The sequence below is a fragment of the Mustelus asterias genome, chromosome 19 (assembly GCF_964213995.1).
Source record: "Mustelus asterias chromosome 19, sMusAst1.hap1.1, whole genome shotgun sequence".
Classification (NCBI taxonomy): domain Eukaryota; kingdom Metazoa; phylum Chordata; class Chondrichthyes; order Carcharhiniformes; family Triakidae; genus Mustelus; species Mustelus asterias.
Window position 1 is genome coordinate 47,709,801 of NC_135819.1, and position 14,100 is coordinate 47,723,900.

Sequence of the window (14,100 nt, forward strand, 5' to 3'; positions counted from 1 at the left end):
GGTGAAGGTATTGATGTGCCTTTGTAGTGACAGTGAAATGTAATGCTAGGAGTCAAAGCTACTACAAAAGAACTTTCCTGATGTGATATTATGGCATTGCCTCAACTATAGACCGGAACATGCTGTTGATGAAGCTTTGGAGGTCATCGGAGTTGGAAAAGACTTGAGATGTTTTTGGGACTCATTATATTTGTTATATAGTCGATCATCAAAACCTCATGAACTGAGTGTTCATGCCAATTAATCATGCATTGTCCTTCCAAAAAATCAACATAGTGTTCAATTTAAGGTGGGTGTTGTCAATGTGGAGAGCAGTCTGTGCAGTCTAGCAAACATACCCTGCTCTGGCGGAAACTTCGAGAAGGCCTCGTAAGACTGGTCGGGAGTCGGAAGTGAACAAAGACCAAAGAGAACAAAGAAAATCACAGCACAGGAACAGGCCCTTCGGCCCTCCAAGCCATGTCATGTCATGAACATGTTAAATTTCAAAGACTACACTCAAAGTTGTGGGGGGGTGATTCTCCCGGCCGGCTGAGCTGCTTGAGTAGTGTAGCAGGCTGGGAGACATCAGCCTGTTACAGGACTCCATTCGCGAGTCTCCGAGGCAATGTTTTTTTTAAGGTAATCAGCGTCGTGCCGGAAATCGGCACGAGGCTGATTACCATATTGAAATTCCAGTATGATTAGTGAGCCCGGGATGGCAGTCTATGGGCTCGCTTGTGTCTCACCCCCGATGGGAGAGGTTCCCACCAGCAGGGATTACATAGAAACATCGAAGACAGGAGCAGGAGGAGGCCATTTAGCCCTTCGAGCCTGCTCCGCCATTTATAACAACCATGGCTGTTCATCCAACTCAATAGCCTAATCCTGCTTTTCCCCCATAACCTTTGATCCCATTCGCTCCAAGTGCTATATCCAGCCACCTCTCGAATACATTCAATGTTTTGGCATCAACTACTTCCTGTGGTAATGAATTCCACAGGCTCACCACTCTTTGGGTGAAGAAATGTCTCCTCACCTCCGTCCTAATGGTCTACCCCCGAATCCTCAGACTGTGACCCCTGGTTCTGGACTCCCCCACCGTCGGGAATATCCTCTCTGCATCTACCCTGTCTAGTTCTGTTAGAATTTTATAAGTCTCTATAACTGGTTCCTATCAACAGGGAGCAGATATGATCACCTCACTGGTGGGGCCAGAAGCCATTGAGGCCCCCCCCCCCCCCCCCCCCCCCCGAGGAGGTTGGGGGCAGGGGGTGCCCCTTGGGTGGTGACAGCTTGGCAGCCTGGCACTGCCCACTGGACAGTGCAGAGGGGCAGGGCCTACTGGGGAGCTGATCGGTGGTGGTAGTGGGGACCCACTGCATGGGATTGGTGAGAGAGGGAGGGAGGAGGCAATCAGGGCTGCACATGGAGGGGTGGGGGGGAAATTCGCCTGGTTGACGGGGCGGGGTGGTGGAGATTGGGTAGGTTGGTGATTGGGGGGAGGGATGGTTACGTCGGCCGGTGATCGTGAAGTGTGTGGCTTGGGAAGCCGGTGATCGGGAGGAGGTCAGTGATCGAGAAGCCAGCGATGGCGGGGGCTGGGGTGGTAGTGCGGCATGCGCTGATCTCCCCAATGACAGATCGCTGCATGTGCAGTGGCCTGCTCAATGCACTGATCCTGGCCTCTCGAACGGGATTAGGCCCCACCTCCCACTTACCAGCATGAATCCCCCTGAGGAATTCTGTGGGGCACAGAATGCCGGAGCTTCGTGAAACTAAGTGTGCCCCCAAAATGGGTGGGAGAATCTCCTGTTTTCCCACCTGTTGGGCACTTAAGTTTTTTTTTGAGAATCGCGACGCACTTCTGTAAATTTTATCAGAAACCTTTCTTTAATGCTGGATGTGCTGACAGAACTTGCCCATGATGTTACAACAATGAGAACTGACCATTCCAAAAGCAGACAGCCTAATGTAAATATAAATCAAAAGTCTAACAACAGGTCCAGGAGTTCACTCTGAACAAGCCCAGAAGGCTGAACAATTCATGATGCTCAAAAGCAACAAACTAAACAGCACTGGAAAAAGCCCTGGAATCAACAGGTCTCAATTCATTCAAGCAGCCATTTACAACATGAGGACAAAACTATTCCCAACTGCATCAAACAAAGCTGATCAAAGTACACATGGAGAAAGAAGTTAATTAACAGTTTGTTGATTGTGAATCCTGAAAAAATGGCAAGAGAGTTCAGAGAATCCCTACTTTAGAGAAAAGAAATTAAGAGCGTTGGCTGATCAACTGAGAATCAATCAACAGGAAGCACACTTGGGATTTGTGGAATTCAAGGCTCCTGGAGGAAAATACGTTCCTGGAAAACTTAAAAAAGCTTGTCCTTGCAGTAGACACTTTTGCTGCAAGCAAGGCTGATTGTGAAAGGGGTTTCAATGTGCTGAATAATATCATTACAGTGAAACAGACTGCACTTATCACTCATCATGTAGCGGACTTGCCATTCATTCATACTCCGTGTAATCCAATGCTTTATGTGAAATTGTGACTTGGAAAAGGCTGATTTGCAGCACATTCCTCTCGAGGCATGGCACGAAGAGAACAGGGAAAGCAGCGAGATCAGCTGCACGGGCCAATGTGGATGTTTCTATAAGGTTAGTTCAGGCTATGACTCCAATATTAAAGTTTTATTTAAGAGGGATCCATGAGATTATATGTCTAGGAGTGGAGATGGGAAGTGTGGTTCCCATACGACAGTACCTGTAAGAAGTTTAAGTTACTTACACCCTGGCCCTATACTTGATTAAGCGTGCTCTCAACCTGTTCTGCCCCCTTCAATGGTTTGTGCACATTTACACCCAGATCTCTCTACTCGTGCACCCTCTTTAGAATTGTACCCTTTGTTTTTTGTCTCCCTGTGTTCTTCCGACTAAAATGAACCATTTCGTGCTTCTCTGCATTAAATTTTATCTGCCACTTGTTTGTGCATTCCACTAACCTGTCTATGTCCTTTCGAAGTTCTACACTATCCTCCTCTCACTTCACAATATTTCCCAGTTTCACATCATCTGCAATTTTGAGATTGTTGATCTAAGACTTATCCTAAAGAATGACCCTTTTAATAACTTCAGTAAGTATAATTAAAAACATTTCATTGCATACCGATTCACACATTTTCTTTATTTGACTTGAATTATGTGGTAGCAAGTGTTAAGAAAACTAAAGTTATTGATAAAGCATAAGTTAATAATTTCTAATACAGAATTATAATTTAACATGTATATAAATGTGAAATGTTTTGTCAAATTGAAGGGGTGAGAGAGTGAAACAGTCAATAAGTGGCAGTTTGCAATGAGAATTTAGCTTCGTAAAGAAAGGCCTAAGATATTGAGCTGAGAAATGTAACATGTTTGGAACCCCAACAAAAGCATCTTATGTAGTTGTAAGTGTATATTTGTCCTATTACATGTAATGTACCCTTAATGCACCTACATCACCTGATTTAAACTTTCTAGAACCACCTTGACTTTAGTAAATCATGGGATCATTCCACTAGCCTAAGTAAATGCTGCTCAGTTTTAAAGTTACTTAAATTAAAAAAAATTTAAATTAAAGCAATAATCTGGAAACAATATGAAGTCAAAGTTCAAATAAATAAAATAGACTGAAGATGTGGAGCAGGAGTAATTGTTAATATTCAAAATATTAATATTTCCCTGAAAATAGATAATATACTGAACTGGCTTGTCAGCAAAAGTAGAGAGAGAAACAGTTAACATTTCAGGTCTGTGATGTTACAGCAAGAAGTTTAACAACACCAGGTTAAAGTCCAACAGGTTTATTTGGTAGCAAAAGCCACACAAGCTTTTGCTACCAAATAAACCTGTTGGACTTTAACCTGGTGTTGTTAAACTTCTTACTGTGTTTACCCCAGTCCAACGCCGGCATCTCCACATCATGTTACAGCAAAACACTGTTTCTCTCTCCACCTGACCTGCTGAATGTTCCCAGTATTTTCTGTTTCTATTTCAGATTTTCAGCATCTGTAGGATTTTGCTTGTTTAACTAGTATTTTCTAGTGTGGTTTGGTCTCCAGTTTTGTTTGCTAACACTCCAGTGAAGTGCGTTGGAGTGTTTTACTATGGTTGATATTTGTCTCACACTGCTCATTCCTGTCCAGCAATTTATAATGACTAGTTGAACACTCTCTTTATTTGTGTTCCATGTTGAGAAATGTAATCACTCGTCACTAATTCCGCACAAACTGACCTCTTCTTGTAATTTTTTTAATGAACCGTGGCTGCCTGATTAATTTTCTAAGCTCAAGAAGAAAACAATGGCTCCAGAATAAACTGGTTGCTTTGGTTCTTTCTCACTAGGGGCACCACCAGAGGGGGCTCTAGAACAACCTGATAGCATTTAAAAACCTAAGCATGAATTTGAAGATGTGAAATTTTGAGCAACCAAATTCCCCGATGGCACTGCCAGGTCAGTTAGCAGTTTCGCATTAAAGGCCTCAGTTTGACCCAGGATTGGCAGTGTTAGTTAACCTCGGGGCCACGAAGTTCAGAAGGGGCAAATTGGTTGTCATTCCGATTCCAGTTTTCTGTTAATGAAGTGTAAGTATTTGAATACGTACATGGGTTGGCATGGTGGCACAATGGTTAGCACTGCTGCCTCACAGCCCTGGGGACCTGGGTTCAATTCTGGCCTCGGGTCACTGTCTGTGTGGAGTTTGCACATTCTCCCCGTGTCTGTGTGTGTTTCCTTCGGGTGCTCCGGTTTCCTCCCACAGTCCAAAGATTGTGCGGGTTAGGTAGATTGGCCATGCTAAAATTGACCCTAGTGTCAGGGGGATTAGCAGGGTAAATATGTGGGGGTTACTGGAATAGGGCCTGGGTGGGATTGTGGTCAGTGCAGACTTGATGGGCTGAATGGCCTCCTTCTGCACTGTAGGGATTCTATGATTCTATGAATACTGGGTGAAGAGAGGATCAAACTCAGCATTGGGCGGCACGGTAGCACAGTGGTCAGCACTGCTGCCTCAAAGTGCCAGGGACCCGGGGTTCGATTCTGGCCTTGGGTGACTGTGTAGAATTTGCATGTTCTCCCTGTGTCTGTGTGGCTTTCTTCCAGGTGCTCCAGTTTCCTCCCACACTCTAAAGATGTGCAAGTTAGGTTGATTGGCCATGCTAAATTGCCCCTTTGTTTCAGGGGAATTTGCAGGGTTACGGGGATAGGGTGTGGGTGGGATTGTTGTCGGTGCAGGCTCAATGGACCAAATGGCCTCCTTCTGCACTGTAGGGATTCTATGATTGTATGATTGGTGCCTTACGCCATTGAATAAGCTGTCCAGACTCACTGTCTTGCTAGCATATGAAGCATGGCAACTTTACGAAGATGCCAATCAGCAACAGGCCAGTGAAATACTATAGATGAAGCAAGGGGGAAATGGATTTAAGGAAAACATGAAATTTGGAGCAACCTATGCCCTTGCTATTTTATATTCTTTGCTATATTTACAGCTTTCAAGGCGGAAATGGGATGTCAGTGTTGCAGTGCAGTGTTGCCAGGTCTTAACACAAAAGCAAAACATTGCGAATTCTGGAAATCTGAAGTAGCAGACAATAGCAGGGAACACTCAGCAGGTCTGGCAGCATCTGTGGGGAGAAAAACAAAGTAAACTTTTCAGGTCTGTGATGAAAGCCCACAGACCTGAAACTTTAACTGTTTCTCCACAGATGCTAGCACACCTGATGTGTGTGTTTCCAGCATTTTCAGTTGCTGGATCTGTTTGTTGTGACCACACAGATACCACTGAGATGCACTGGCATGTAATCTGTAGTGAAATAACATCGTGTGCACTTTTGGAAATTCTGGAAAAATGTAATTCAAACAAAGTTTCAGTCACTAACCAAAGATTGTGCATAATTACACATGCCCTTTGACTGTTTTGTGCTCCATGGGGGCCACTGCCCCTCTTACAATCATAGAATCCCTACAGTCGAAATAGACCATTAAGCCCTTCGAGTCTGCATGACTCTCCGATGGAGCATCTTGCCCAGGCCCTATCCCCATATCTCCCAAGCATTTATCCTGCTAATCCCCTAACCTAATCATACTAAGGGGCAGTTTAGCATGGCCAATCAACCTAATGTACAAGTCTTTGGAGTGTTGGAGGAAACTGGAGTACCTGGAGGAAACCCACACAGGCACGGGGAGAACGCGCAAACATCACATGGATAATCATTCAAGGCTGGAATTGGACCCAGATCCCTGGTGCTGTGAGGCAGCAGCACTAACTGCTGTGCCACCCTTTCTTTCTTTATCTAATACTATAAGCCTATATTCCTTTCTCCCTCTTATTCTTATCTTCCCTCTAAAAACAAATCTGTACAACTCACCTCAACCGTTCCATGGTAGTGAATTCTACATTCTCACCATTCGCTTGATAAATAAGTTTTTTTTTTCCCAAGCTCCCTATTTGATTTACTGGTGACTATCTTGTATTGACAGCCTCTCATGTTGCTGTTCCCCAAAAGTGGAAATACTCTGCATATCTTCTGTATTCAACCATAATAGGTTTTCGGTGCTGGAGGCTACAGTTGAGGAGGAATCAACTGAGCATAGAGAGCAGATCTCTGGGGGTGAGCCGAGTGAGAAAGCTCAGGTGGTTAGGGGCTGTAAAAGACTGGGCCTTGTGATTGGGGACTCCACAATTAAGGGGACAGATAGGAGGGTCGGAACTAAAGGTAGGGACTCAGGGTTGGTGTGTTGCCTACCAGGGGCTGGGGTCCGGGATGTGTCTGACAGGGTATTCAGGACTCTTAGGGGGGAGGGAGATAAACCACAAGTTATTGTACATGTGGGGACACACGACATAGGGAGGATAGGGGAAGGGGATATTAGGCAGGGATTTATGGAGTTGGGGTGGAAACTAAAGGCCAAGACTGACAGAGTGGTTATCTCTGGACTCTTGCCTGTACCACGGGATAGTTTAGAGAGGAATAGGGAGAGGGAAGGTTTGAATTCATGGCTGAGGGGATGGTGCAGGAGGGAGGGGTTCAGGTACTTAAGCAATTGGGGCTCGTACTGGGGAAGGTGTGACCTCTATGAGAAGGATGGTCTACACCTTAATCAGAAGGGGACCAATATCCTGGGGGGTAAATTTGCTAAGGCCATGCAGGGAGGTTTAAACTGATTCGGGGGGGGGGAGGGATCCTGAGTAGTGGGGCTGAAAGTGAGGGATGCATGGATGGGGACTGCAATGCACGGCATTGCAGAGGTGGGGTGGAGCAGGGTTTGAAATGTGTATACTTCAATGCCAGGAGTATTCGCAATAAAGTGGGTGAACTTGCAGCGTGGATCAGTACCTGGGACTTCGATGTTGTGGCTATTTCAGAGACATGGATAGAGCAGGGGCAGGAATGGATGCTGCAGGTCCCGGGGTTCAAATGTTTTAGTCGAAGTAGGGAAGGAGGTAGAAGAGGGGGAGGGGTAGCATTATTGGTCAGAGATTGTATCACAGTGTCAGAGAGGAGGTTTGATGAGGACTTATCTGTTGAGGTAGTATGGGCGGAGATTAGAAATAGGAGAGGAGAGGTCACCCTGTTGGGAGTCTTTTATAGACCTCCTAAAAGTTCTAGAGATGTTGAGGAAAGGATTGCGGAGTCAATCCTGCTTAGGAGTGAAAGTAATAGGGCAATTGTTATGGGGGATTTTAACTTGACTAATATTGACTGGAATTGTTATAGCTCTAGCTCGTTAGAGGGGTCAGTTTTTGTTCAAAGCGTGCAGGAAGGTTTTTTGACTCAGTATGTAGACAGGCCAACTAGAGGTGAGGCTATATTGGATCTGGTGCTGGGAAATGAGCCAGACCAGGTGCTAGACTTGGAAGTTGGTGTGCATTTTGGTGATAGTGACCACAATTCGGTTACGTTCACCTTAGTGATGGAAAGGGATAGGCATGAACCTCGGGCCAGTGGTTTTAGCTGGGGGAAGGGTAATTATGAGGCTATTAGGAGAGAATTAGGAAACATAGGTTGGACTAGGAGTTTACAGGGACTGGGAACGTCCGACATGTGGAGTTTTTTCAAGGAGCAGCTACTGCGAGTCTGTGATAGGTATGTCCCTGTCAGGCAAGGAGGAATTGGTAGGGCTAGGGAACCGTGGTGCACCAAAAAAGTTTCTTTGTTGGTTAAAAAGAAAAAGGAGGCTTATGTTCGGATGAGACGTGAGCACTCGGGTAGTGCACTAGAAAGCTTTAGATTGGCTAAGAGGGAGTTGAAGAGCGAGCTTAGAAGGGCTAAAAGGGGACATGAGAAGACTTTGGCGGATAGGGTTAAAGAGAATCCTAAGGCGTTCTATAGGTATGTCAAGAACAGAAGGTTGGTTAGGGCAAGTTTAGGGCCAGTTATAGATGGCAGAGGGAAGTTATGTGTGGAACCGGAGGAGATTGGTGAAGCATTGAACCAATATTTCTCTTCGGTGTTCACGCAAGGGGACATGAATATAGCTGAGGAGGACACTGAGTTGCAAGGGAGTAGAATAGACAGTATTACAGTTGATAAGGAGGATGTGCAGGATATTCTGGAGGGTCTGAAAATAGATAAATCCCCTGGTCCGGATGGGATTTATCCAAGGATTCTCTGGGAGGCAAGAGAAGTGATTGCAGAGCCTCTGGCTCTGATCTTCAGGTCGTCGTTGGCCTCTGGTATAGTACCAGAAGATTGGAGGTTAGCGAATGTTGTCCCATTGTTTAAGAAGGGGAACAGAGACTTCCCCGGGAATTATAGACCGGTGAGTCTCACTTCTGTTGTCGGCAAGATGTTGGAAAAAATTATAAGGGATAGGATTTATAGTTATTTGGAGAGTAATGAATTGATAGGTGATAGTCAGCATGGTTTTGTGGCAGGTAGGTCGTGCCTTACTAACCTTATTGAGTTTTTTGAGAAAGTGACCAAGGAGGTGGATGGGGGCAAGGCAGTGGACGTGGTATATATGGATTTTAGTAAGGCGTTTGATAAGGTTCACCATGGTAGGCTTCTGCAGAAAATGCAGATGTATGGGATTGGGGGTGATCTAGGAAATTGGATCAGGAATTGGCTAGCGGATAGGAAACAGAGGGTGGTGGTTGATAGTAAATATTCATCATGGAGTGCGGTTACAAGTGGTGTACCTCAGGGATCTGTTTTGGGGCCACTGCTGTTTGTAATATTTATTAATGATCTGGATGAGGGTATAGTTGGGTGGATTAGCAAATTTGCTGATGACACCAAAGTCGGTGGTGTGGTAGACAGTGAGGAAGGGTGTCGTAGTTTGCAGGAAGACTTAGACAGGTTGCAAAGTTGGGCCGAGAGGTGGCGGATGGAGTTTAATGCGGAGAAGTGTGAGGTAATTCACTTTGGTAGGAATAACAGATGTGTTGAGTATAGGGCTAACGGGAGGACTTTGAATAGTGTGGAGGAGCAGAGGGATCTAGGTGTATGTGTGCATAGATCCCTGAAAGTTGGGAATCAAGTAGATAAGGTTGTTAAGAAGGCATATGGTGTCTTGGCGTTTATTGGTAGGGGGATTGAATTTAGGAGTCGTAGCGTTATGTTGCAACTGTACACAACTCTGGTGCGGCCGCACTTGGAGTACTGTGTGCAGTTCTGGTCCCCACATTACAGGAAGGATGTGGAGGCTTTGGAGAGGGTGCAGAGGAGGTTTACCAGGATGTTGCCTGGTATGGAGGGGAGATCCTATGAGGAGAGGCTGAGGGATTTGGGATTGTTTTCGCTGGAAAGGCGGCGGCTAAGAGGGGATCTTATTGAAACATATAAGATGATTAGAGGTTTAGATAGGGTGGATAGTGATAGCCTTTTTCCTCTGATGGAGAAATCCAGCACGAGGGGGCATGGCTTTAAATTGAGGGGGGGTAGTTATAGAACCGATGTCAGGGGTAGGTTCTTTACCCAGAGGGTGGTGAGGGATTGGAATGCCCTGCCAGCATCAGTAGTAAATGCGCCTAGTTTGGGGGCGTTTAAGAGATCCGTAGATAGGTTCATGGACGAAAAGAAATTGGTTTAGGTTGGAGGGTCACAGTTTTTTTTTTTAACTGGTCGGTGCAACATCGTGGGCCGAAGGGCCTGTTCTGCGCTGTAATGTTCTATGTTCTATGTTCTAACCCTCTATATTCTTCAAGATCTATGTTGGGTCATCCCATAGCCTTTTCTTTAAAGGAAACAAGACCCAGTCTGTTCTTCATTTACTGATGGGTATAACTTCGCAATTCTAGTTTCATACTTATAAGTCTTTTTTGCAGACTCTCCAGTGCCTCCTTTTGCTTTTTATAACAGGGGAACCACAAATGTACACTGAGTGCAGTCTAACCAAGGTTTAAAACAAGTTTAATATAACCCCTCCACTTTTCAATTCCATTCCTCTAGAAATAATCTCTACTTTTTATGTGCTTCATTGCCCTGCGTTGCTACATATAGTGATTTCATATTTGTTGTTCCCGGATTCCTCTGCTCCTTTATCTCCTTTAGATTCTTATTTTCTAAATAAAAAGTGATCTATTTTTTAAATCAAAAGGTAATATCTCTTTATTATTCACCAAACCAGACTTTAGCAAGGCTGAGAATACACTGCATGTTCACATGCACTTTTGTTTGAATTAATTTGCTAATTATATGCCCATTGTGCAAATTTATTAATGTCTTTGTGTACTTTGTTGTATTGCACAGTATTAATCCCCCCCCCCTCCATTTATTTTCATCAGCAAATATAGACAGTGGGGGTGATCTTGCCAAAAAAAATTCTAAATACTGAATGAGTGAGAAAATGGGAGAGTTTTAGATTCATTTTTTGGTGAGTTGAAAAATGCAATTGTACGTACTTAGCCAAAAAAAAGTGCCAGGATATGATTCTCACCAGTAGGGGGTATGGAAGAGCCTAATCTAGCCAGCAAAGCCAGCCGCTGAGCTCTAGGGGCACCATTGCGCAGGCACCCCAATCTCCCAGTTTACTGGGAGAGTTCCCCTCACTACCCCCCCCCAATGACAAATATCAGGATCTGCTGCCATTCACTCCCTGCGCCAGCCTGCCTTCTGCTGCCCAGGCCATAGTTCCCCCCTCGGGTCCCACCCCTTAGCACTGCCAGGGTGTCAGGTGGGCAATGCCAGTGTGCTAAGTGGGCACTGCCAGGCCCGGCCCCCAATCACCCTGGAGGCTTCAAAAGCCTTCATTCCCACCAACGAGGCCATCACATCAAATCTCCACCAACTATACGTGATCCTTGCCAGTGAGGACCTTGACCGGTGAGCAAGTGAGCTTGGACGATAGCATCTGGGACTCACTAATTACATTTAAATTAAGTTATGAATATTGATTTAGCCGGCAAAACAGTGCCGGTAACATCGCAAGAGATGAAAACCAGGTGCGAACCCGATTTTTCACCTCTTGCCCGATCTTACCAGCTCACCTCGCTGATGGAACAGTGGGACGAGCTGGTAAGATCACCCCAATTGTCTTTTCATTTCCAAAGTCTAAGTTATTAATATAAATTGTGTACAACAGTGGATCCTGTGCTAATCCTTGTGGGGGGACCTGTTATGATCCTGGGCGAGACCTTCAAGTTTTAGTACGCTTAAGTAGGGACCAAAGTAGATAAAGTTTAAGATTCAAGATACTTACTGAGTGAATAAAGTCACAAGATTCTACTGGTTTTGAACAAACTAAAATAAACTTTACTATACAAGGTGAGAAAGATAAAACAATTTATTATAATATTTTATTCTAAAATTTAGGGTTAATATGAGGTAAATGTGAACTAACAGGCAAACTGTGGTCAGATACGCACCACGTGCACAAAAAATAGTAAATGTAACCAAGAGAGATTCCATGGATTTGTCAACCACCCTCCCAGACAGTATCCTATGAGTCAACCAATCATGTTGAAACTCTGTCTCTTTCACAAGGGGTTTTCAGACTTCATGTTCAAAGGTCTTGCCTTGAAATTTTCTGCAAAATCCACTACAACTCAGACAAAATCAATGACAGCATCACCTTACAGAGTTTCAATCTTGTCTCCTGAGATTCCATCCCCTGGATTCCCGAGTATACTCGAACACCAATTTACAAGCACAACTTCAGCTTTTTGGTTGAGTTGAGCAGAATACTACTTCTTCAAAGGGGTATTAAGGCCCTCAGTGAATTTGGTAGATTGAAAGTCTATCTCAGCTGGTTAACTTATTGTTTTTTCACCACATGGTCTGAGTTTTGTCCTGTTCAGCTTGGTGGAATACAGTCTCCTTCATACGTATGGTGACTGACAGTATTAATCCAATTCTCAGTAAGTACAATGGTACAATAGTGCACATCAGTTTACACTAAATTATCATTATTCCTGACAGAGATCAGAAGGATAATTGGTGTGGGAAATGAAAATATCACCGTAGTCTTTTGAGGTTAAGTTACAGCGTTGAGGAAATGTAGAGGGTACTTTATTATTCACCAAACCAGACTTTAGCAAGGCTGAGAATACACTGCATGTTCACATAAAGTCATTTTTTCATTGCCTCTGCCTAATGTATGCCCTTCCTGAATCAAGTATGGAACAAGCAATGTTTGAAGTATGTCTTTGAAGTGGTGTGCAGCTTACCTACCTTGTTACATAAGCTAATATGGAGAAGTTTATATGTTTATTGTTATATTTTGTTCTTAATATTATTTCCAGTCACATATAGCACCGTGTTACTAAATAGTTGATCTTTTATGACCTGAGTATATGTCTGCTTAGTGTTTCAGGTTACATTGGTGTCAGACTTCTCACTCTGCCTTTTGAAGATGTGTGATCTTGGTAACCTTTTCAAACTTTAAAATGTACTTGTAATCTAATAACATTATGAAACAACTCCTGGCTATCGTGGCATCTGGTTTACTTTAAAATTTCTGTGAATGCAGCCTCAAACTAGTCACAGTTGTTTCCAGAAGCTGTCAGCATCTGTACCTATCTGACGTTATTGAGAGAACTGCTTTGGTAGGGGGAGTGATTCTATCTTCCATCTTTTGCCTACATCTCTGTAGAACTTGAGGCTGAATGTGCCCAAAGAAACTAATTTTTGTGATTACTTATCAAGTCTGTTACCTCTCGTGAAATGTGTTATTTAGGAGTGTGCAGTGAACAGAAAGTTACATTCTCCACCACAGTGACAATGTCCAGCTGTTTTACCACATCATCAGAGTATTTAACTGGAGGACTTTTAGTCATTAACTTCTTGTGAAACTAGTAAAGCACTAAAATTTGGATGACTCTGGTTAGTTTTATCCTCCACATAAATATTTGTGTACATACTAACAATATCCTGGGAATATTGACCAGAAACTGAACTGGACTGGCCATATAACTACCGTGACTATAACAGCAGGTCAGAGCCTAGGAATCCTGGGGCAAGTAACTCACCCCCTGACTCCTCAAAGCCTATCCACCATCTACAAGGTGTAACTCAGGAATGTGATGGAATACTTTTCCCTTGCTGGTTGGGTGCAGCTCCAACAATACTCAAGAAGTTTTACACCGAACAGGACAAAGCAGCCCACTTGATTGGCACCCCATCCACAAACATCCACTCCCTCCACCACTGGCGCACAGTGGTAGCAGTGTGTACCATCTACAAGATGTACTGCAGGAACTCACCAAGCATCCTTAAATAGCACCTTCCAGATCCACGGCCACTACCTTCTAGAAGGACAAGAATAGCAGATACATGGAAACATCACCACCTGAAGTTCCCCTCCAAACCACACACCATCCCGACTTGGAAATATATTGCCATTCCTTTCACAGTCACTGGGTCAAAATCCTGGAACTTCCTTCTTGACGGCACTGTGGGCTGTAGCAGTTCAAGAAGGTGGCACCTTCTCATGGGCAATAAATGCTGGTCTAGCCACTGACACCCGCATCCCTTGAATTAATGAAAAGAAAATAAACTGTGGACCAACACACTAAATCAGATTTGGCTATAACTTTTTCCTTGTTCTGAGAAAATCAATGATGTGATCTCTTAAATGAGTCCAAAACATTATCACTTAGGTAAAAGCTTTGAAAAGGTTAAATAAAACAAATA

General features: G+C 44.1%; 1 protein-coding gene across 2 annotated transcripts in view; it reads left to right on the plus strand.

Moving 5' to 3' along the window:
- Positions 1 to 14,100, plus strand: part of trmu (tRNA 5-methylaminomethyl-2-thiouridylate methyltransferase) — a 49,431-nt gene that overhangs the window by 13,107 nt on the left and 22,224 nt on the right. The window lies entirely within an intron of this gene.